Here is a 24803-nt window from a genome sequence, read left to right as displayed (position 1 = left end):
TTATGACAATAAATCTTGTAAAATACCAGTTAGACTCCTGTTTTTTTAAGTCTGCTCAAACCTTGTTTTGATTAAGAACCTGTACGTGTCTTTAGAGTCTTGGGCTCTCAAACCTAGGTGGCGTTGTCAACCTCTTTTAATCACTATATCTTTAGAATCTATAAATATATGAATATAATTTATTTATAAGGCCCACAACCTCCACCAAAGCAGTACGACAGACAAACTGTGGAGCTCCTTTAGTGACAGGTTGTACTATATAAAACGTGTTACGAAGACGTATCACAAGGCATTTACAATGAATACTGGGCCCAATGCTCCCTCTGACAGGCCTTCAGTAACTTCTAATTCACTGTGCACTTCACTCATGTGAGTATAGGAAAGAACTTACTTTGGAGGCACCGATTGTGAAATTGTGGGCCGATACATATGTTAGAAATGACCAGATTTTAAACAAATTAACATCAGTGAAACAATTATATATATATATATATGGAAAGGTTAGTATATCAGCCCCTCATCATACTATCCTTGAATGAGCTCAAATTCTTTTAAAAAGGTTTTTTAACCGACCTCTACTATACACTTTCACATCAGAAAAATCCTTTGTGTGAAAAATAACAGTTTCAAAAGCCCCTTTAACATGTTAAAGTATGCCCAAATCAATGACTTTTCAGTACTTAACTGACCAAACAAGATGTTCTTGGGAAAAATTTAAAACATAATTTAGGTTTGTTAGCTCTGAGACCCTGGAGGAAATGTTTATGCCTAAATATCTAATATTTGCAGGTATATTCTGGACCCTACAGTTAATGGGCAGAACTGTGGTCTTAGAACAGTTGATAGAGTAGTCAGAAAGTGCTGAGAATTTATTTATGAGTGTGATCGTGTGTGTGAGAGACGTCTGTGAGTTCTGAAGGAAAAGTAATACATCATCAGCATAAAGACTTATTTTATGCTCAATATTTTGGGATTGGATGCCTTTAATATTTCTATCTTGTCTGATAGAAGCTGCTAAAGGTTTGATGAAAAAAGCAAAAAATGAGGAAGAAAATGGGCAACCCTGTCTTGTACCTCTCTGCAGACTGAAGCTTGGAGAAGTTTGATCATTTGTCCTGACACTTGCATTTGGGGAGCTATATAATATCCTTATCCATTTGATGAAGTGTGACCCAAACCCGAATTTGTTTAATGTTGCGAATAAAAATTTCCAGTTCACTCGATCAAATGCTTTTTCTGCATCTAGAGAGTCGATTGTGGTTTCCAACTTGTAGAAGGTAGAATAGTCTATGAGATTAATGATCCGGTTTGTGAACGAACTGTTGTGCCTACTGCTCTTCAGCCTGTCAAATGAAACGTAGAATTTGAAAGGTGACAAATGAACAAAGACCCAAGGAGTTGAGTCATAAACGAATCAATACTGTTTCCTGTGCGAGGACCCGTCAGCCGAGGAGTTGAGTCGTGAACGAATCAATACTGTTTCCTGTCCTGCTGACTGAACTTATGAAGCTGCCGCCTGCCATGTGGTGAGGAAGGCTACTGCATGAAATTGAACAAATCACTCACTGAGACAACTCGTTACTCCCGAGTCATATAAAAAATTAGTTCATATCGAACAAATCGCTCACGAACGACACATCACTATCTATTTGACGAGTTATGCATGAATTCGGATTTTGCAATAAAATTAATTCCTTCTCTCAAACCAAGTTCAAACTGCTTTGTCCTTCATATTTATCTACTTCTAATCTAGTTTCAACAATAAACAACACTGTATTTTGTAGTATGAAAAAGAACCAGACCTAATTTTCAGCAATAAGCTTCTCTCCAGGAGATATGAAAGAATACAGATTTTGCTATAAAATTAATTCCTTCTATCAGCCTGACTTAAAACTGTTTGTCCTCCTTATTTATCCACTTCAAATCAAGTTTCAACAATTAAAAAAATGTTGTAGTTTGAGAAAGAACAACTTAATCTTCAGCAATCAGTATAAAAAGAGGGTAAGAAAAGGTGCAAATGCCAACCATACATCACTAAAAGGTGGAGCGGAAGTATTCGGCTGCAAGTAAGTGGGAATGTTCGACCATAATTTGTAAAAAGCGGGTAAGAAAAGGTTCGAATGCCCGACTATATATTAACAAAAGTGGGAGGAGAGGTCTTCGGATGAGAGTGGGTGAGAATTTCCAACCATAATCTATAAAACGCGGTGAAAAAAAAGGTGTGAATACCCCATAGAACACTAAAAGGTGAAGCGGAAGTGTTCGGCTGCAAGAAGGTGTGAATGTCAGACCATAGTTGGTAAAAAGCGGGTAAGAAAAGGTTAAAATACCCAACTGTACACAATCAATAACGGGAGCGGAGGTGTTAGGCTACTAAAAGATGTGAAAGTCCGACCCTGGTTTGTAAAAAGCAGGTAAGAAAAGCTGCGAATGCCCGACAATGTATGATTAAAAGAGGGAGCGGAGGTTTTCGGCTGCAAGAAGGTCTGAATGTCCAACCATAATTTGTAAAAACCGGGGAAGAAAAGGCTCGAAAGCCCGACTATACACAATCAAAAGCGGAAGCGGAGGTGTTCAGCTGAAAGAAGGTCTGAATGTCCATCAATAATTGCTAGAAAACATGAAAGAAAATTTTCGAATATCAAACTGCACATGATCATAAGCGGGAGAGGAGGTGTTCAGCTGCAAGAAGGTCTAAATGTCCATCAATAATTGCTAGAAAACATGAAAGAAAATTTTCGAATATCAAACTGCACATGATCATAAGCGGGAGAGGAGGTGTTCAGCTGCAAGAAGGTGTGAATGTCTACCCATAATTACTGAAAAATGGGTAAGAAAAGGTGCGAATGCCTAACCATACATCATCAAAAGAGGGAGCGGAGGTGTTCCGCTGTAAGACGGTGTGAATGTCCGACCATAGATGGTAAAAAGCGGGTAAGAAAAGGTTAAATTACCCGACTGTACACAATCAAAAGAGGGAGCGGAGTTGTTCAGCTAAGAGAAGGTGTGAAAGTCCGACCTTGGTTTGTAAAAAGCGGGTAAGAAAAGGTTCGTATGCCCGAATATACACCATCAAAAGCGGAAGCGGAGGTGTTCGGCTGCAAGATATTGTGAACGTCCGACCAAAGTTTGTAAAAAGCAGTTAAGAAAAGGTTCGAATATCTAACCAAACATAAGAATGAGTCTTTTCCGCTGTAGAATGCCCGACTATAGACCATCAAATGCGGGAGCGGAGGTGTTCGGCTCTGAGTAGGTGTGAATGTCCGACCATAATTGCTGAAAAATGTGTTAGAAAAGGTAAGAATGCTGGACCATACATCATCAAAAGCGGTAGAGGTGGTGTTCGGCTGCAAAAAGGTGTGACTGTTCGACTAAAGTTTGTAAAAAGTGGGTAAGACAAGGTGCGAATGCCTGACAATGTATGATCAAAAGCGGGAGCGGAGGTGTTCAGCTGCAAGAAGGTCTACATGTCCATCAATAATTGCTAGAAAACATGAAAGAAACTTTTCGAAAATCAAACCGCACATGATCATAAGTGGGATAGGAGGTGTTCAGCTGCAAGGTGTGAATGTCCACCCATAATTCCTGAAAAATGGGCAAAAAAAAGGTGTGAATGCCCAACCATACATCATCAAAAGCAGGAGCGGATGTGTTCGGCTACAAGAAGGTGTGACAGTCCGACCATGGTTTGTAAAAAGCCGGTAAGAAAAGGTGCGAATGTCCGACAATGTATGATCAAAAGAGAGAGCGGAGGTTTTCGGATACACGAAAGTTTGAATGTCCTACCATAGTTTGTAAATAGCGGGTAAGAAAAGGTTCGAATGCCCGACTATACACCATAAAAAGCGGGAGCGGAGGTGTTCCGCTGTAAGACGGTGTGAATGTCCGACCATAGTTGGTAAAAAGCGGGTAAGAAAAGGTTAAAATACCCGACTGTACACAATCAATAGCGGGAGCGGAGTTGTTCGGCTACAAGAAGGTGTGAAAGTCCGACCATGGTTTGTAAAAAGCAGTTAAGAAAAGGTTCGAATATCCAAACCAAACATAATCAAAAGCGGGAGCAGAGCAGTTCGACTGCAAGTAGGTGTGAATGTCCAGCCATAATTACTCACAAACGGGGGAAGAAAAGGTAGTATTGCCAGACCATACATGATCAAAACAGGGAGCGGAGGTTCAGCTGCAAGGTGTGAATGTCTGACTATAGTTTGTAAAAAGCGGGTAAGACAAGGTGCGAATGCCCAACAATGTATGATCAAAAGAGAGAGCGGAGGTGTTCGGCTGCAAGGTCTGAATGTCCAACCATAATTTGTAAAAACCGGGTAAGAAAAGGCTCGAAAGCCCGACTATACATCATCAAAAGCGGGAGCGGAGGTGTTCAGCTGCAAGAAGGTGTGAATGTTCGACTAAAGTTTGTAAAAAGCAGGTAAGACAAGGAGCGATGTCCCGACATTGTATGATCAAAAGCGGGAGCGGAGGTGTCCAGCTGTGAGTAGGTGTGAATGTCCGACCATAATTGCTGAAAAATGTGTTAGAAAAGGTAAGAATACTGGACCATACATCATCAAAAGCGGGAGAGGTGGTGTTCGGCTGCAAGAAGGTGTGAAAGTACAACAATGGTTTGTAAAAAGCGGGTAATAAAAGGTTCGAATGCCCGAATATACATCATCAAAAGCGGAAGCGGAGGTGTTCGGATGCAAGAAGGTGTGAACGTCCGACCAAAGTTTGTAAAAAGCAGTGAAAAGCGAGAAAAAGCATTTCGTGAGTTTGCATGATTTGGGATTTTGCTTATAAAATGCATTACTTCACTCAAACTATTTTAAAACTGATTTGTCCTTCATATTTACCATGTCTAGAAATATTTAAACAAAAAAACAACGTTGTACTTTGCAGTAAAAGAAAGAGAAAATCTAAAGTTTCAGGAATCCGAGTATAAGCCTGCTTTCATGAGTTCTGCACGATTTCGGATTTTGCTATAAAATGAATTGCTTTGCTCAAACCAAGTTAAAACTGCTTTGTCCTTCCATATTCATCAATGATCGACTTCAACAAGTACAACATTGGACTTTGCAGTAGAAGAAGTTGAAATCCATCTACACATTGATAAATATGAAGGACAAAGCAGTTCCCACTTGCCCATAAGAAAATAAGCTTATTCTCGGATTCCTGATCCTTCAGTGTTGCTCTTTCTTCTACTGCAAAGTACAATGTTGTTCTTTGTTGAAGTCGATCTAGACATTGATAAATATGAAGGAAAAAGCAGTTTTAACTTGGTTTGAGTGAATGAATTCATTTTATACATAAAATCCGAAATCGTGCAGAACTCATGAAAATAAGCTTATTCTCGGATTCCTAAAACTTTTGATTGGCTCTTTCTTTTACTGCAAAGTACAACGTTGTTTTTTTGTTTAAATATATCGAGACATTGATAAATATGAAGGTAAAAGCCGTTTTAACATAGTTTGAGTGAAGGAATTGATTTTATAGATAAAATCCCAAATCATGCAGAACTCCTCAAAAGGGGCGTATGGCTTAATCACAAGTTTGGTTCTTTCTCATTCAGGGTAGTATGAGGAAGTTTATGCTTGAAATATATGTAGAAATGGGTACATATGAAGGACAAAGCAGTGTTAACTTAGTTTGAGTGAAGGAATTCATTTTATACATAAAATCCCAAATCATGCAGAACGTATGAAAAGAAGCTTATTCTCGGATTCCTAATCCTTCAGTGTTGCTCTTTCTTCTACTGCAAAATACAATGTTGTTCTTTGTTGAAGTCGATCTAGACATTGATAAATATGAAGGAAAAAGCAGTTTTAACTTGGTTTGAGTGAATGAATTCATTTTATACATAAAATCCGAAATCGTGCAGAACACATGAAAATAAGCTTATTCTCGGATTCCTAAAACTTTTGATTTGCTCTTTCTTTTATTGCAAAGTACAACGTTGTTTTTTTGTTTAAATCTATCGAGACATTGATAAATATGAAGGTAAAAGCCGTTTTAACATAGTTTGAGTGAAGGAATTAATTTTATAGATAAAATCCCAAATCATGCAGAACTCCTCAAAAGGGAGGTATGGCTTAATCACAAGTGTGGCTCTTTCTCATTCAGGGTAATATGAGGAAGTTTATGCTTGAAATATATGTAGAAATGGGTACATATGAAGGACAAAGCAGTGTTAACTTAGTTTGCGTGAAGAAATTCATTTTATACATAAAATCCGAAATCGTGCAGAACTCATGAAAATAAGCTTATTCTCGGATTCCTAAAACTTTTGATTTGCACTTTCTTTTACTGCAAAGTACAACGTTGTTTTTTGTTGAAATCTATCTAGACATTGATAAATACCAGCCGAAACTCTGCTGCCGCTTTTGATAATTTATGGTTGGGCATTCTTACCTTTTCTTACCCGCTTTTTACAAATTATGATCTTACATTCACACCTACTTGCAGTCGAACACCTTCTCATCCACTTATGATCATGTGCGGTTGGGCTTTCGCACCTTTTCTTACCCATTTTTCAGTAATTATGGGTGGACATTCAGACCTTCTTGCACCCGAAAACCTCCGCTCATCTTTTGATCATACATTGTCGGGCATTCACACCTTGTCTTACCCGCTTTTTACAAACTTTAGTCGGACATTCAAACCTTCTTGCAGCTGAACCACCTCCGCTCCCTGTTTTGATCATATATGGTCTGGCAATAGTACCTTTTCTTACCCGTTTGTGAGTAATTATGGCTGGACATTCACACATTCTTGCAGCTGAAGACCTCCTCTCCCGCTAATGATCATGTAAGGTTTGATATTCGAACATTTTCTTTCATGTTTTAAAACAATTATTAATGGACATTCACATCTACTTGCAGCCGAACACCACCTCTCCCGCTTTTGATGATGTATGGACCGGCATTCTTACCTTTTCTAACACATTTTTCAACAATTATGGTTGGAGAATCGCATTTGATGGTGTATAGTCGGGATTTCTCACCCTTTCTCATCAGCTTTTTGCAAATTATTCTCTCACATTCACACCTACTTGCAGTCGAACAGCTCTGCTCCCGCTTTTGATTATGTTTGGTTAGATATTCGAACCTTTTCTTAACTAGTTTTTTACAAACTTTGGTGGGACGTTCACACCTTCTTGCAGCGGAACACCTACGCTTCCGGTTTTGATAGTGTATATTCGGGCATACGAACCTTTTCTTACCCGCTTTTTACAAACCATGGTCGGACTTTCACACCTTCTCTTAGCTGAACAACTCCGCTCCCTCTTTTGATTGTGTACAGTCGGGTATTTTAACCTTTTCTTACCCGCTTTTTACCAACTATGATCGGACATTCACACCGTCTTACAGCGGAACACCTCCGCTCCCTCTTTTGATGGTGTATGTTCGGGCATTCGAACCTTTTCTTACCCGCTTTTTACAAACCAGGGTCGGAGTTTCACACCTTTTAGTAGCCGAACAACTCCGCTCCCGCTATTGATTGTGTACAGTCGGGTATTTTAACCTTGTCTTACCCGCTTTTTAGCAACTATGGTCTGACATTCACACCTTCTTACAGCGGAACACCTCCGCTCCCTCTTTTGATGGTGTATGCTCGGGCATTCGAACCTTTTCTTACCCGCTTTTTACAAACTATGGTGGGACATTCAAACCTTCTTGTATCCGAAAACCTCCGCTCTCTCTTTTGATCATACATTGTCGGACATTCGCACCTTTTCTTATCCGCTTTTTACAAACCATGGTCGGACTTTCACACCTTCTTGTAGCCGAACACATCCGCTCCCGCTATTGATTGTGTACAGTCGGGTATTTTAACCTTTTCTTACCCGCTTTTTACCAACTATAGTCGGACATTCACACCTTCGTACAGCGGAACACCTCCGCTCCCTCTTTTGATGGTGTATGTTCGGGTATTCAAACCTTTTCTTACACGCTTTTTCCAAACTATGGTCGGCTATTCACAGCTTCCTCTCCACCATACTTGTATGGTTGGATATTCACACTCACTTGCATCCAAAGACCTCTGCCCCAAATTTTGTTGATATTTAGTCGGACATTCGCACCTTACCCGCTTTTGGCAAACTATGGCCTTCTTGCAGCCAAACACCTCTGATCTCGCTTTTGATGATGTAAGGTTGGGCATTCAGACCTTGCTTCACCTGCTTTTCACCAAATATAGTCGGACATTCACACCTTCTTGCAGCCGAACACTTCCGCTCCACCTTTTAGTGTTCTATCACACCTTTTTTTCACCGCATTTTATACATTATGGTCGGAAATTTTCAACCACTCTCATCCGAAGACCTCTCCTCCTGCTTTCTTTAATATATTTGAACTTTAGTCGGACATTCAAACCTTCTTGCAGCTGAACCACCTCCGCTCCATGTTTTGATCATATATGGTCTGGCAATACTACCTTTTCTTATCCGTTTGTGAGTAATTATGGCTGGACATTCACACCTACTTGCAGCCGAACACAACCTCTCTCGCTTTTGATGATGTATGGACCGGCATTTTTACCTTTTCTAACACATTTTTCAGCAATTATGGTCGGACATTCACACCTACTCACAGCCGAACAACTCCGCTCCCGCATTTGATGATGTATGGTTGGATATTCGAACCTTTTCTTAACTGCTTTTTACATATTTTGGTTGGACGTTCACACCTTCTTGTAGCCGAACACTTCCACTCCTGCTTTTGATGATTCGAACAACTCCGCTCCCGCATTTGAATGTGTATAGTCGGGCATTCTCACCCTTTCTCATCAGCTTTTTGCAAATTATGATCTGACATTCACACCTACTTGCAGTCGAACAGCTCTGCTCCCGCTTTTGATTATGTTTGGTTGGATATTCGAACCTTTTCTTAACTGCTTTTTACAAACTTTGGTTGGACGTTCACACCTTCTTGTAGCCGAACACATGCACTCCTGCTTTTGATGATGTATGGTTGGGCATTCGCACCTTTTTTTTACCCATTTTTCAGGTATTATGGGTGGACATTCACACCTTCTTGCAGCTGAACACCTCCTCTCCCACTTATGATCATGTGTGGTTTGATTTTCGAAAATTTTCTTTCATGTTTTCTAGCAATTATTGATGGACATTTAGACCTTCTTGCAGCTGAACACCACCTCTCCCGATTTTGATTATGTATGGACTGGCATTTTTAGCTTTTCTAACACATTTTTCAGCAATTATGGTTGGAGATTCACAACTACTCACAGCCAAATAACTCCGCTACCGCATTTGATGGTGTATAGTCGGGCATTCTCACCCTTTCTCATCAGCTTTTTGCAAATTATGATCTGACATTCACACCTACTTCCAGTCGAACAGCTCTGCTCCCGCTTTTGATTATGTTTGGTTAGATATTTGAACCTTTTCTTAACTGCTTTTTACAAACTTTGGTCGGACGTTCACAATATCTTGCAGCCGAACACCTCCGCTTCCGCTTTTGATGGTGTATATTCGGGCATACGAACCTTTTCTTACCCGCTTTTTACAAACCAAGGTCGGACTTTCACACCTTCTCTTAGCTGAACAACTCCGCTCCCTCTTTTGATTGTGTACAGTCGGGTAATTTAACCTTTTCTTACCTGCTTTTTACCATCTATGGTCGGACATTCACACCGTCTTACAGCGGAACACCTCCGCTCCCTCTTTTGATGATGTATGGTTAGGCATTCGCACCTTTTCTTACCCATTTTTCAGTAATTATGGGTAGACATTCACACCTTCTTGCAGCTGAACACCTCCTCTCCCGCTTATGATCATGTGCAGTTTGATATTCGAAAATTTTCTTTCATGTTTTCTAGCAATTATTGATGGACATTCAGACCGTCTTGCAGCTGAACACCTCCGCTCCCACTTTTGATGGTGTATAGTCGGGCTTTCGAGCCTTTTCTTCCCCGGTTTTTACAAATTATGGTTGGACATTCAGACCTTCTTGCAGCCGAGAACCTCCACTCCCTCTTTTGATCATACATTGTCGGGCATTCGCACCTTTTCTTACCCACTTTTTACAAACCATGGTCGGACTTTCACACCTTTTAGGAGCCGAACAACTCCGCTCCCGCTATTGATTGTGTACAGTCGGGTATTTTAACCTTTTCTTACCCGCTTTTTAGCAACTATGGTTGGACATTCACACCTTCTTACAGCAGAACACCTCCGCTCCCTGTTTTGATTATGTATGGTTTGACATTCGCACCTTCTCTCACTCGCCTTTTACTATGGTCGGCCATTCACAGCTTCCTCTCCACCATACTTGTATGGTGGGATATTCACACCCACCTGCATCCGAAGACCTCCGCCCCCACTTTTGTTGATATTTAGTCGGTCATTCGCACCTTACCCGCTTTTGGCAAACTATGGCCTTCTTGCAGCCAAACACCTCTGATCTCGCTTTTGATGATGTAAGGTTGGGCATTCAGACCTTGCTTCACCTGCTTTTCACCAAATATAGTCGGACATTAACACCTTCTTGCAGCCGAACACTTCCGCTCCACCTTTTAGTGTTCTATCACACCTTTTTTTCACCGCATTTTATACATTATGGTCGGAAATTTTCAACCACTCTCATCCGAAGACCTCTCCTCCCGCTTTCTTTAATATATTTGAACTTTAGTCGGACATTCAAACCTTCTTGCAGCTGAACCACCTCCGCTCCATGTTTTGATCATATATGGTCTGGCAATACTACCTTTTCTTATCCGTTTGTGAGTAATTATGGCTGGACATTCACACCTACTTGCAGCCGAACACAACCTCTCTCGCTTTTGATGATGTATGGACCGGCATTCTTACCTTTTCTAACACATTTTTCAGCAATTATGGTCGGAGATTCACACCTACTCACAGCCGAACAACTCCGCTCCCGCATTTGATGGTGTATAGTCGGGCATTCTCACCCTTTCTCATCAGCTTTTTGCAAATTATGATCTGACATTCACACCTACTTGCAGTCGAACAGCTCTGCTCCCGCTTTTGATTATGTTTGGTTGGATATTCGAACCTTTTCTTAACTGCTTTTTACAAACTTTGGTTGGACGTTCACACCTTCTTGTAGCCGAACACATGCACTCCTGCTTTTGATGATGTATGGTTGGGCATTCGCACCTTTTTTTTACCCATTTTTCAGGTATTATGGGTGGACATTCACACCTTCTTGCAGCTGAACACCTCCTCTCCCACTTATGATCATGTGTGGTTTGATTTTCGAAAATTTTCTTTCATGTTTTCTAGCAATTATTGATGGACATTTAGACCTTCTTGCAGCTGAACACCACCTCTCCCGATTTTGATTATGTATGGACCGGCATTTTTAGCTTTTCTAACACATTTTTCAGCAATTATGGTTGGAGATTCACAACTACTCACAGCCAAATAACTCCGCTACCGCATTTGATGGTGTATAGTCGGGCATTCTCACCCTTTCTCATCAGCTTTTTGCAAATTATGATCTGACATTCACACCTACTTCCAGTCGAACAGCTCTGCTCCCGCTTTTGATTATGTTTGGTTAGATATTTGAACCTTTTCTTAACTGCTTTTTACAAACTTTGGTCGGACGTTCACAATATCTTGCAGCCGAACACCTCCGCTTCCGCTTTTGATGGTGTATATTCGGGCATACGAACCTTTTCTTACCCGCTTTTTACAAACCAAGGTCGGACTTTCACACCTTCTCTTAGCTGAACAACTCCGCTCCCTCTTTTGATTGTGTACAGTCGGGTAATTTAACCTTTTCTTACCTGCTTTTTACCATCTATGGTCGGACATTCACACCGTCTTACAGCGGAACACCTCCGCTCCCTCTTTTGATGATGTATGGTTAGGCATTCGCACCTTTTCTTACCCATTTTTCAGTAATTATGGGTAGACATTCACACCTTCTTGCAGCTGAACACCTCCTCTCCCGCTTATGATCATGTGCAGTTTGATATTCGAAAATTTTCTTTCATGTTTTCTAGCAATTATTGATGGACATTCAGACCGTCTTGCAGCTGAACACCTCCGCTCCCACTTTTGATGGTGTATAGTCGGGCTTTCGAGCCTTTTCTTCCCCGGTTTTTACAAATTATGGTTGGACATTCAGACCTTCTTGCAGCCGAGAACCTCCACTCCCTCTTTTGATCATACATTGTCGGGCATTCGCACCTTTTCTTACCCACTTTTTACAAACCATGGTCGGACTTTCACACCTTTTAGGAGCCGAACAACTCCGCTCCCGCTATTGATTGTGTACAGTCGGGTATTTTAACCTTTTCTTACCCGCTTTTTAGCAACTATGGTTGGACATTCACACCTTCTTACAGCAGAACACCTCCGCTCCCTGTTTTGATTATGTATGGTTTGACATTCGCACCTTCTCTCACTCGCCTTTTACTATGGTCGGCCATTCACAGCTTCCTCTCCACCATACTTGTATGGTGGGATATTCACACCCACCTGCATCCGAAGACCTCCGCCCCCACTTTTGTTGATATTTAGTCGGTCATTCGCACCTTACCCGCTTTTGGCAAACTATGGCCTTCTTGCAGCCAAACACCTCTGATCTCGCTTTTGATGATGTAAGGTTGGGCATTCAGACCTTGCTTCACCTGCTTTTCACCAAATATAGTCGGACATTAACACCTTCTTGCAGCCGAACACTTCCGCTCCACCTTTTAGTGTTCTATCACACCTTTTTTTCACCGCATTTTATACATTATGGTTGGAAATCTTCAACCACTCTCATCCGAAGACCTCTCCTCCCGCTTTTGTTAATATATTTGAACTTTAGTCGGACATTCAAACCTTCCTGCAGCTTAACCACCTCCGCTCCCTGTTTTGATCATATATGGTGTGGCAATACTACCTTTTCTTACCCGTTTGTGAGTAATTATGGCTGGACATTCACACCTACTTGCAGCCGAACACAACCTCTCTCGCTTTTGATGATGTATGGACCGGCATTCTTACCTTTTCTAACACATTTTTCAGCAATTATGGTCGGAGATTCACACCTACTCACAGCCGAACAACTCCGCTCCCGCATTTGATGGTGTATAGTCGGGCATTCTCACCCTTTCTCATCAGCTTTTTGCAAATTATGATCTGACATTCACACCTACTTGCAGTCGAACAGATCTGCTCCCGCTTTTGATTATGTATGGTTGGATATTCGAACCTTTTCTTAACTGCTTTTTACAAATTTTGGTCGGACGTTCACACCTTCTTGTAGCCGAACACATGCACTCCTGCTTTTGATGATGTATGGTTGGGCATTCGCACCTTTTTTTTTACCCATTTTTCAGGTATTATGGGTGGACATTCACACCTTCTTGCAGCTGAACACCTCCTCTCCCACTTATGATCATGTGTGGTTTGATTTTCGAAAATGTTCTTTCATGTTTTCTAGCAATTATTGATGGACATTTAGACCTTCTTGCAGCTGAACACCACCTCTCCCGATTTTGATTATGTATGGACCGGCATTTTTACCTTTTCTAACACATTTTTCAGCAATTATGGTTGGAGATTCACACCTACTCACAGCCGAACAACTCCGCTACCGCATTTGATGGTGTATAGTCGGGCATTCTCACCCTTTCTCATCAGCTTTTTGCAAATTATGATCTGACATTCACACCTACTTCCAGTCGAACAGCTCTGCTCCCGCTTTTGATTATGTTTGGTTAGATATTCAAACCTTTTCTTAACTGCTTTTTACAAACTTTGGTCGGACGTTCACAATATCTTGCAGCCGAACACCTCCGCTTCCGCTTTTGATGGTGTATATTCGGGCATACGAACCTTTTCTTACCCGCTTTTTACAAACCAAGGTCGGACTTTCACACCTTCTCTTAGCTGAAAAACTCCGCTCCCTCTTTTGATTGTGTACAGTCGGGTAATTTAACCTTTTCTTACCCGCTTTTTACCATCTATGGTCGGACATTCACACCGTCTTACAGCGGAACACCTCCGCTCCCTCTTTTGATGATGTATGGTTAGGCATTCGCACCTTTTCTTACCCATTTTTCACTAATTATGGGTAGACATTCACACCTTCTTGCAGCTGAACACCTCCTCTCCCGCTTATGATCATGTGCAGTTTGATATTCGAAAATTTTCTTTCATGTTTTCTAGCAATTATTGATGGACATTCAGACCGTCTTGCAGCTGAACACCTCCGCTCCCACTTTTGATGGTGTATAGTCGGGCTTTCGAGCCTTTTCTTCCCCGTTTTTTACAAATTATGGTTGGACATTCAGACCTTCTTGCAGCCGAAAACCTCCACTCCCTCTTTTGATCATACATTGTCGGGCATTCGCACCTTTTCTTACCCGCTTTTTACAAACCATGGTCGGACTTTCACACCTTTTAGGAGCCGAACAACTCCGCTCCTGCTATTGATTGTGTACAGTCGGGTATTTTAACCTTTTCTTACCCGCTTTTTACCAACTATGGTTGGACATTCACACCTTCTTACAGCAGAACACCTCCGCTCCCTGTTTTGATTATGTATGGTTTGACATTCCCACCTTCTCTCACCCGCCTTTTACTATGGTCGGCCATTCACAGCTTCCTCTCCACCATACTTGTATGGTGGGATATTCACACCCACTTGCATCCGAAGACCTCCGCCCCCACTTTTGTTGATATTTAGTCAATCATTCGCACCTTACCCGCTTTTGGCAAACTATGGCCTTCTTGCAGCCAAACACCTCTGATCTCGCTTTTGATGATGTAAGGTTGGGCATTCAGACCTTGCTTCACCTGCTTTTCACCAAATATAGTCGGACATTCACACCCACTTGCATCCGAAGACCTCCGCCCCAAATTTTGTTGATATTTAGTCGGACATTCGCACCTTCTTGCAGCCGAACACTTCCGCTCCACCTTTTAGTGTTCTATCACACCTTTTTCTTCACCGCATTTTATACATTATGGTTGGAAATTTTCAACCACTCTCATCCGAAGACTTCTCCTCCCGCTTTTGTTAATATATTTGAACTTTAGTTGGACATTCAAACCTTCTTGCAGCTGAACCACCTCCGCTCCCTATTTTGATCATATATGGTCTGGCAATACTACCTTTTCTTACCCGTTTGTGAGTAATTATGGCTGGACATTCACACCTACTTGCAGCCGAACACAACCTCTCTCGCTTTTGATGATGTATGGACCGGCATTCTTACCTTTTCTAACACATTTTTCAGCAATTATGGTCGGAGATTCACACCTACTCACAGCCGAACAACTCCGCTCCCGCATTTGATGGTGTATAGTCGGGCATTGTCACCCTTTCTCATCAGCTTTTTGCAAATTATGATCTGACATTCACACCTACTTGCAGTCGAACAGCTCTGCTCCCGCTTTTGATTATGTATGGTTGGATATTCGAACCTTTTCTTAACTGCTTTTTACAAACTTTGGTCGGACGTTCACACCTTCTTGTAGCCGAACACATGCACTCCTGCTTTTGATGATGTATGGTTGGGCATTCGCACCTTTTTTTGACCCATTTTTCAGGTATTATGGGTGGACATTCACACCTTCTTGCAGCTGAACACCTCCTCTCCCACTTATGATCATGTGTGGTTTGATTTTCGAAAATTTTCTTTCATGTTTTCTAGCAATTATTGATGGACATTTAGACCTTCTTGCAGCTGAACACCACCTCTCCCGATTTTGATTATGTATGGACCGGCATTTTTACCTTTTCTAACACATTTTTCAGCAATTATGGTTGGAGATTCACACCTACTCACAGCCGAACAACTCCGCTACCGCATTTGATGGTGTATAGTCGGGCATTCTCACCCTTTCTCATCAGCTTTTTGCAAATTATGATCTGACATTCACACCTACTTCCAGTCGAACAGCTCTGCTCCTGCTTTTGATTATGTTTGGTTAGATATTCAACCTTTTCTTAACTGCTTTTTACAAACTTTGGTCGGATGTTCACAATATCTTACAGCCGAACACCTCCGCTTCCGCTTTTGATGGTGTATATTCGGGCATACGAACCTTTTCTTACCCGCTTTTTACAAACCAAGGTCGGACTTTCACACCTTCTCTTAGCTGAACAACTCCGCTCCCTCTTTTGATTGTGTACAGTCGGGTAATTTAACCTTTTCTTACCCGCTTTTTACCATCTATGGTCGGACATTCACATCGTCTTACAGCGGAACACCTCCGCTCCCTCTTTTGATGATGTATGGTTAGGCATTCGCACCTTTTCTTACCCATTTTTCAGTAATTATGGGTAGACATTCACACCTTCTTGCAGCTGAACACCTCCTCTCCCGCTTATGATCATGTGCAGTTTGATATTCGAAAATTTTCTTTCATGTTTTCTAGCAATTATTGATGGACATTCAGACCGTCTTGCAGCTGAACACCTCCGCTCCCACTTTTGATGGTGTATAGTCGGGCTTTCGAGCCTTTTCTTCCCCGGTTTTTACAAATTATTGTTGGACATTCAGACCTTCTTGCAGCCGAAAACCTCCACTCCCTCTTTTGATCATACATTGTCGGGCATTCGCACCTTTTCTTACCCGCTTTTTACAAACCATGGTCGGACTTTCACACCTTTTAGTAGCCGAACAACTCCGCTCCTGCTATTGATTGTGTACAGTCGGGTATTTTAACCTTTTCTTACCCGCTTTTTACCAACTATGGTTGGACATTCACACCTTCTTACAGCAGAACACCTCCGCTCCCTGTTTTGATTATGTATGGTTTGACATTCGCACCTTCTCTCACCCGCCTTTTACTATGGTCGGCCATTCACAGCTTCCTCTCCACCATACTTGTATGGTGGGATATTCACACCCACTTGCATCCGAAGACCTCCGCCCCCACTTTTGTTGATATTTAGTCGGTCATTCGCACCTTACCTGCTTTTGTCAAACTATGGCCTTCTTGCAGCCAAACACCTCTGATCTCGCTTTTGATGATGTAAGGTTGGGCATTCAGACCTTGCTTCACCTGCTTTTCACCAAATATAGTCGGACATTCACACCTTCTTGCAGCCGAACACTTCCGCTTTTAGTGTTCTATGAGGCATTCACATATTTTTTTTCACCGTATTTTATAGATTATGGTTGGAAATTCTCACCCACTCTCATTCGAAGACCTCTCCTCCCGCTTTTGTTAATATATAGTCGGGCATTCGAACCTTTTCTTACCCGCTTTTTACAAATTATGGTCGAACATTCACTCCTACTTGCAGCTGAATACTTCCGCTCCACCTTTTAGGTATGTATGGTTGGCATTTGCACCTCTTTTTATACTGATTGCTGAAGATTAAGTTGTTCTTTCTCAAACTACAAATTTTTTTTAATTGTTGAAACTTGATTTGAAGTGGATAAATAAGGAGGACAAACAGTTTTAAGTCAGGCTGATAGAAGGAATTAATTTTATAGCAAAATCTGTATTTCGTCATATGTCGAGAGATGCTTATTTCTGAAGAAGTTCTTTCTCATTCTACAAAGTACAACGTTGTTTATCGTTGAAACTTGATTAGACATGAATATATATGAAGGACAAAGCAGTCTTAACTTGGTTTGAGTTAATGAATTCTTTTTATAGGAGAATCCGAATTCGTGCATAACTCATAAAATAGAGCTTATTTTCGGATTCCTGAAGAATGAGTCTGGTTCTTTCTCATAATACAAAGTTTGTTGTTTATTGTTGAAACTTCATCAGAAGTGAGGAAATAAATGAATGCCTATCAACAAATGTGGGATCTAAACTCTAGTGCTTCCTCTAAAATAATTTCCTTTCTCAATTTAGAAATGTGTGTGTGTAAGTCACAACACCCGTGACACCAAAACGGCTTTCTTTTCTCTACACTCTGCACTATGAGCACACACACCAAATCAGAAAGGCTTTTTTCTCTCTTTTCTACATTATGGACTGTGGGGACACAAAACCGCTCTCTCTCTTTTTTTTTTTTTATCGTGTGCCAGGGCGTTGTCTCACGTATTAGATTATGCTTAAGATACGAATGGGTTTATCAGTCACATCAGAATCCATACATACTGATCCTCCCGTAATAAAATGGTCGGATCTTATCAAACACACTTTGTTTCTTGTGACAATCAAGTCAGCGAAACAGCGTATACACGTCAAGACACTGAATCAAGTTTGCCACAAGAACTCATAAGTTTGGCAGTATTGCTCTGCCGTCAGCAATCATACACCCATTTTATTTTCGTGAGACATGTGCAAACACCTGTTCATCTACTGTTCTATCACTATGAATTAGTGATCTATTATCAATAAGGATACTTCTACAACTACTATCAAAGTATGTCCGGACTTCTTATGTTGTCAGTTGCTATATATGAATAAGTGGGTAGCTACTGACAAGCATTAAGCATGTCACACAGCCCAAACATATAACATTTCAGGACACACCACACAGTTAACAACCACAGTGAAGTGTCAAAGCCCAAACATGTAATGAAAAAATGAAAGGTATGACCTTTTAGAAGATATACAGCTTTACATGCTAGGGCAAGTACCTTTAGTTGTAGGAGGGGATTTTAACTGTATCTTGAGCAGGAAAGATAGAAAAAGAGCAGGGGTAGATTTTAAAGTGGATAAGACTTCGATTTTACTTCAGGGCATATGCAGGGATTTTAAGCTTACTGACTGTTTTAAAACCATGCATCCCAGAGAGGAGGGCTTCACCTGGTTTAGTCATGATGGCACCAGAGCCTCTCGCATTGATTATTTCTTTACTAGAGATTGCCCACCCACTGATGTTAGATTAACCCCTGTTTTCTTTTCAGACCACCTTATGCTCTCCTGCACCCTTTCACCCCCTTCTGGTGTGACGGTAGGAAGTGGTCTGTGGAAACTCAACTGTTCCCTGTTGGAGGATGAAATCATAGTCAGTCAGTACAGGGAATGTTATAAAGAGTGGCAGACCCTTCAAGACCTCTACGAAACACATGCACAATGGTGGGAAATGGTGAAGGAAACGACCCAGACTTTTTTTAAACAGCAAGGTAAACGTAAAAAAAGGAAAGAGAATAGATGTATGATGGGACTACATAAACGCTTACAGCGCTACTTTAAACTAAATCAGTGTGGCATAGACTTTAAAGAAGAAATCAAAGATGTCAAAAAGGAAATGTCAGTTTTAGCAGAAATAAAGAGTAAAGGAATTTTTGTAAGAAGCAGGGAGCAGGAAATTGAGGAAGGTGAAAAAGAAAGAAAGTTATAAATAAAAAGGAGTGTATTCAAAATCTAAAAAGAGAAGATGGGTTTTTAACAAAATCCACACAAGAGATGATTGAAACTGTACATACCTTTTATAGTAACATGTACAAAGAGAAACCAGTGCACTTGGAAACATCGGCAGAAATCTTAAAATTCGTTGACAAAACCGTAAAAGAGAATGCACACTTGACACAGAATTTTACTGCTTTAGAGTTAAAAAAATGCCTAACAGGTTTTAAGAGAAGTCGAGCTCCGGGTTTAGACGGGCTTCCTGCAGAATTCTATCTGACCTATTGGGACCTTTTATCATCAGACATTTTAGATGTTTTTAAAGATTTTGAAAAACTCGACCGACTGCCTGACAGTTTTAGAGTGGGAATAGTGACTCTACTTTATAAAAAAAATGATAAGACTGACCTAAAGAATTGGAGGCCCATCACACTTTTAAACTTTGACTGTAAACATTTTAGCAAGGTTTTAGCGACACGGATGTCCTCTGTTTTAGAGGAGGTAATTCACCCAGACCAAGCTTGTGCCATCTCAGGGAGACAACTCACCGACAGCCTCGTACTGATTCGAGACATCATTGATTACGCTAGAGACAGAAACACCCGGCTTGTCATCTTAAATTTAGACTTTGAAAAAGCATTTGATCGGGTCTCGCATCAATATCTCTTTCAGGTGTTGCAGCCATCGAAAAGGGCCCGATTGTTCCTACTTGGTGAGCTTTGCTTGGTTGAGACGCTTGCCCCCCCCCCCTGCTCCTCGGCTGACCAAGTAGAAACAATCTATTCGATGGCTGCCTTGTCTTTTACTCTGTGCAAAAGACAAGGCAGCCACAAACACCACGGGAACACCGTATTGAGGCTTTGTTCTGACCATTCATTCGGTGTCGCGTTTCTTTCAAGCAATTCTCCCGGTTAGCCCGCACTCGGCTCGCTCCCAGAGCCGTGTTAAAGTCCACTTCGCATTCACTCTCTTTTCTCAGCAGATTAAAAGAAAGTTTCATCTTGGGCTCCCTGAAACTTCCATCCTACACCGCTGTTTGCTTTTTCACAAGAGCAGAGGAGAGCGCACCGTTCCCAGCGGCACTGCAGTACCGGGTCGAGGCTTGGAGTGAACGGAGCAAGCTTCTTTTTCAACTCCTATTCTTAAAAATCCATTTAATATGTTGTCCTCGTATAGAGGACATATTAAACTGATAAGAACAGATACTACACTTGATCTTAGCCAAAAGGCCGAGAAGCGATAACTGTCCACTGTTTCAGGTCCGAGGGCCCTTGCTGGCACAATGCGCACTTGTAGCAGTGTTCTTTTTATGGCCATAGGTGGCCAGAGTGTCACGTTGCACCTCCGCCCACCCGCTGCACTGAGCACTCTTCAGCCCTTTTAAATGGTATAACTTTGCACTCCCGCATGCTCCAGCAAGCACCATTCAAGCAACAACTTTGCACTCCAGCTTCGAACATCGGCACAGTCGCAACAAGTAAGGCGACTCTACTCAGAGAAGTCACTCTGCAAAGTAGCAAGATTTCTTTTGCACAGACAGAAAGGGCTTCACCCGCAAAGGTAAAGCCTGCCAATAATAGAAACAACTCATTAGTGCTGCTCTCCACGGAAGTCTTTAGTAAAAGGCGAAAGACTTGTATGTTATGAAGAGAAACCAGAGTACGATTATCCGTCACTGCGGGAGCAGGGCATCAGGCGTGGTGAGCTTTGCTTGGTTGAGACGCTTGGTTGAGTCGATGGCTGCCTTGTCTTTTACTCTATGCAAAAGACAAGGCAGCAACAAAAACACCACGAGAATCCCGTATTGAGGCTTTGTTCTGACCACTCATTCAGTGTCGCGTTTCTTTCAAGCAATTCTCCCGGTTAGCCCACACTCGGCTCGCTCCCATAGCCGTGTTAAAGTCTACTTCGCATTCACTCTCTTTTCTCTCTTGGGATTGGGATTGGGATTTTATCTATAAAATGAATTCCTTCACTCAAACTATGTTAAAACTGCTTTGTCGTTCATATTTACCATGTCTAGAAAGATTTATACAAAAAAAACAACGTTGTACTTTGCAGTAAAAGAAAGAGCAAATCTAAAGTTTCAGGAATCCGAGAATAAGCTTACTTTCATGAGTGCTTCACGATTTCGGATTTTGCTATAAAATGAATTCCTTCACTCAAACTAAATTAAAACTGCTAAACCGCTAATCTGTTACATGTAAGGCAGATGTCAAATTCACCGAAATAGGATCTAAGGGTATTCGGCCAATCGAGCTGTAGCAGCTTCGGTAAAAGAGTATAAGTTGAAGAGTTTGTGAATAAAGGTGTGCGCACACATAGTGAACTGTAGGAAAATAGGCAGGGAGCAATGCCGGCTGGGGTATATGTTCTTGTATGTTGTCTGACTGTTTGATTTGAATGTGTTGTGTAAGTGTCCTGTTGAATGTTTGGGCTTTGACACTTCACTGTGGTTGTTAACTGTGTGGTGTGTCCTGAAATGTTATATGTTTGGGCTGTGTGACATGCTTAATGCTTGTCAGTAGCTACCCACTTATTCATATATAGCAACTGACAACATAAGAAGTCTGGACATACTTTGATAGTAGTTGTAGAAGTATCCTTATTGATAATAGATAAACTAATTCATAGTGATAGAACAGTAGATGAACAGGTGCCTGCACGTCTCACGAAAATAAAATGGGTGTATGATTGCTGACGGCAGAGCAATACTGCCAAACTTATGAGTGCTTGTGGCAAACTTGATTCAGTGTCTTGACGTGTATACGCTGTTTCGCTGACTTGATTGTCACAAGAAACAAAGTGTGTTTGATAAGATCCGACCATTTTATTACGGGAGGATCAGTATGTATGGATTCTGATGTGACTGATAAACCCATTCGTATCTTAAGCATAATCTAATACGTGAGACAACGCCCTGGCACACAATCAAAAAAAAAAAGAGAGAGCGGTTTTGTGTCCCCACAGTCCATAATGTAGAAAAGAGAGAAAAAAGCCTTTCTGATTTGGTGTGTGTGCTCATAGTGCAGAGTGTAGAGAAAAGAGAGAAAAGAAAGCCGTTTTGGTGTCACGGGTGTTGTGACTTACACACACACATTTCTGAATTGAGAAAAGAAATTATTTTAGAGGAAGCAGTAGAGTTTAGATCCCACATTTGTTGATAGGCATTCATTTATTTCTTCACTTCTGATGAAGTTTCAACAATAAACAACAAACTTTGTATTATGAGAAAGAACCAGACTCATTCTTCAGGAATCCGAAAATAAGCACGAATTCGGATTCTCCTATAAAACGAATTAATTAACTCAAACCAAGTTAAGACTGCTTTTTCCTTCATATTTATTCATGTCTAATCAAGTTTCAACGATAAACAACGTTGTACTTTGTAGAATGAGAAAGAACTTCTTCAGCAATAAGCATCTCTCGACATATGACGAAATACAGATTTTGCTATAAAATTAATTTCTTCTATCAGCGTGACTTAAAACTGTTTGTCCTCCTTATTTATCCACTTCAAATCAAGTTTCAACAATTAAAAAAAAATTGTAGTTTGAGAAAGAACAACTTAATCTTCAGCAATCAGTATAAAAAGAGGGCAACAAAAGGTGCAAATGCCAACCATACATCACTAAAAGGTGGAGCGGAAGTATTCAGCGTCAAGTAGGTGTGAATGTTCGACCAAAATTTGTAAAAAGTGGGTAAGAAAAGGTTCGAATGCCCGACTAAATATTAACAAAAGCGGGAGGAGAGGTCTTCGGATGAGAGTGGGTGAGAATTTCCTACCATACAAGTATGGTGGAGAGGAAGCTGTGATTGGCCGACAATAGTAAAAAGCAGGTGAGAAAAGGTGCGAATGTCAAAACATACATGATCAAAACAGGGAGCGGAGGTGTTTGGCTGCAACAAGGTGTGAATGTCTACCCATAATTAATGAAAAACGGGCAACAAGTAGGTTCGAAATTCCAACCATACATCATCAAAAGCAGGAGTGGATGTGTTCGGCTTCAAGAAGGTATGAATGTCCATCAATAATTGCTATAAAACATGAAAGAAAATTTTCGAATATCAAACCGCACATAATCGTAAGCGGGAGAGGAGGTGTTCCGCTGCAAGAAGGTGTGAATATCCACCCATAATTACTGAAAAATGGGTAAGAAAAGGTGCGAATGCCCAACCATACATCATCAAAAGCAGGAGTGGATGTGTTCGGCTACAAGAAGGTTTGAATGTCCGACCATAGTTTGTAAAAAGCGGGTAAGAACAGGTTTGTATGCCCGACTGTACACAATCAAAAGAGGGAGCGGAGTTGTTCAGCTACAAGAAGGTGTGAAAGTCCGACCATGGTTTGTAAAAAGCGGGTAAGAACAGGTTCGTATGCCCGAATATACACCATCAAATGCGGGAGCGGAGGTGTTCGGCTGTGAGTAGGTGTGAATCTCCAACCATAATTGCTGAAAAATGTGTTAGAAAAGGTAAGAATGCCGGTCCATACATCATCAAAAGCGGGAGAAGTGGTGTTCGGCTGCAAGTAGGTGTGAATGTCCAGCCATAATTACTCACAAATGGGCCAGGACGAAAGCCACACTGCATCTCCTGAATCCGAGGCTCGATTATCCGACGGATCCTCCTCTCCAATACCCCCGAATAGACCTTACCAGGGAGGCTGAGGAGTGTGATACCCCTATAGTTGGAACACACCCTCCGGTCCCCCTTTTTAAAGAGGGGGACCACCACCCCAATCTGCCAGTCCAGAGGCACTGTCCCCGATGTCCACGCGATGCTGCAGAGGCGTGTCAGCCAAGACAGCCCTACAACATCCAGAGCCTTGAGAAACTCAGGACGGACCTCATCCACCCCCGGGGCCTTGCCACCGAGGAGCTTTTTGACCACCTCGGCAACCTCAGCCCCAGAAATGGGAGGCCCTGTCTCCGAGCTCTCCGACTCTGCCTCTTCCGAGCACGTGTTGGTAGGATTGAGGAGTTCCTCGAAGTACTCCCCCCACCGACTCACAACATCCCTAGTTGAGGTCAGCAAAGCCCCGTCCCCACTGTAAACAGTGTTGACTGTGAGCCGCTTCCCCCCCCTGAGACGCCGGATGGTGGACCAGAATCTCTTCGAGGCCGTCCGGAAATCGTTCTCCATGGTCTCACCGAACTCCTCCCAGGCCCGAGTTTTTGCCTCAGCAACCGCCGAAGCCGCAGCCCGTCTGGCCTGTCGGTACCTATCAGCTGCTTCCAGGGTCCCACTGGCCAAAAAGGCCCGATAGGACTCCTTCTTCAGCTTGACGGCTTCCCTCACCACTGGTGTCCACCAGCAGGTTCGAGGGTTGCCGCCACGACAGGCACCGACCACCTTACGGCCACAACTCCGATCAGCTGCCTCGGCAATGGAGTCACGGAACATGGCCCATTCGGACTCAATGTCCCCCACCTCCCCCGGGATATGGTTGAAGCTCTGCCGGAGGTGGGAGTTAAAGCTCCTTCTGACGGGGGATTCTGACAAACGCTCCCAGCAGACCCTCACAATACGTTTGGGCCTGCCAGGTCTGATCGGCATC

General features: G+C 41.9%; 2 non-coding genes across 2 annotated transcripts; both read right to left on the bottom strand.

The window, feature by feature from the left end:
- Window positions 1–20300: 20300 nt before the first annotated feature.
- On the bottom strand, window positions 20301–20484 carry LOC140274389 (U2 spliceosomal RNA). The gene has a single exon (XR_011908343.1). It is a non-coding gene; the product is annotated as a U2 spliceosomal RNA (small nuclear RNA).
- A 308-nt stretch (window positions 20485–20792) lies between these two features.
- LOC140274158 (U5 spliceosomal RNA) lies at window positions 20793–20906 on the bottom strand. The gene has a single exon (XR_011908136.1). It is a non-coding gene; the product is annotated as a U5 spliceosomal RNA (small nuclear RNA).
- Between the last annotated feature and the right edge of the window lie 3897 nt (window positions 20907–24803).

The sequence above is a fragment of the Leuresthes tenuis genome, unplaced genomic scaffold (genome assembly GCF_036924035.1).
Source record: "Leuresthes tenuis unplaced genomic scaffold, fLeuTen1.0.hap1 SCAF_17, whole genome shotgun sequence".
NCBI lineage: Eukaryota > Metazoa > Chordata > Actinopteri > Atheriniformes > Atherinopsidae > Leuresthes > Leuresthes tenuis.
Note: the sequence above shows the minus strand (reverse complement) of the source record. Positions and strands in the feature narration are given on the sequence as shown.